This window comes from Brassica oleracea, chromosome C7 (genome assembly GCF_000695525.1).
Source record: "Brassica oleracea var. oleracea cultivar TO1000 chromosome C7, BOL, whole genome shotgun sequence".
Lineage (NCBI taxonomy): Eukaryota > Viridiplantae > Streptophyta > Magnoliopsida > Brassicales > Brassicaceae > Brassica > Brassica oleracea.
In genome coordinates, this window is record NC_027754.1 from 14492196 (window position 1) to 14493185 (window position 990).

The following is a 990-nucleotide window of genomic DNA, read 5'->3' on the forward strand; positions in this document are numbered from 1 at the left end:
AACACTGCCGAACGTAACGCAGGAAAACTGGGAGCAAACTGGGAAGGCCCATCATAAAGGTATTCCAACCAGGATCATACCAAATCGCAAACATGCAGACGTCAAGATCCAAAGAACCTGGAATGCGATGCATCTTAAGAAATACTACCACTAATCGTAAAGTGGATCCAAAGAACTACGAGATGGCTTGATCCCCGAAAAAAGGGTACGTAGGCAGCTCGCCCAGCGAGTTCAGCTATCCCCCATCTTAAAAAAGGGGGGAATGGGTACGTATACTCGTATACTCCCACAACTTTCAAAAAAGTCGATCTTTTCGGAACTTCTTACAAAAAAAATAAACGCGACGCTACAATCGCTAAGCCCACTACCCGACAAACGGCAAGAACGGTGGTCCAGAACTCGTCCAGAATACCTAAATCAGCTATCACGCTAAAACCAACAAACCCAAGAATGCGCATAAAAAAAAGCATCCTTGGTAAAAAGCCCGCAAGAAAAACGCGGCTCAAAACAAAAAAAAAAGATTAACTTCTGGCACTGTGAGACGTCGCAACACGCTTGAAGTTACGGTCTTTCCAACACTTATGGAAACAACACTCTTGTTTCCAAAATCAACATACCTCTAACGGTGAAATGCCTTTAAAATGGCATCGCTTCTTTGTTGCTGATCAGAACAAACGAACCCTGATGTCCTAAACAGACACTAGCCGCCCTCGAAAGGATAGGCTCTCTTACATCCGACAAGGATACCATAGCGCGCTATACAAGAAAAATCCAAAAATCTTGGCCAGCACCTCCAAACGGCCTTTGGAAGTAGCTCGATTCATGCCAGGACAAGTGATATAAGCCGATAACACTTCGCGGACTTTATATCGGTATGAATCAGGTAGAAATCGCAAACAGGCAAAACAAAAGCCGACTTGTCATCGCATAGCCTTAGTCCGAAAGTAAACCTAGGTCTTGCCCTAAACCCAGTCTTGCTGGATCCTGACA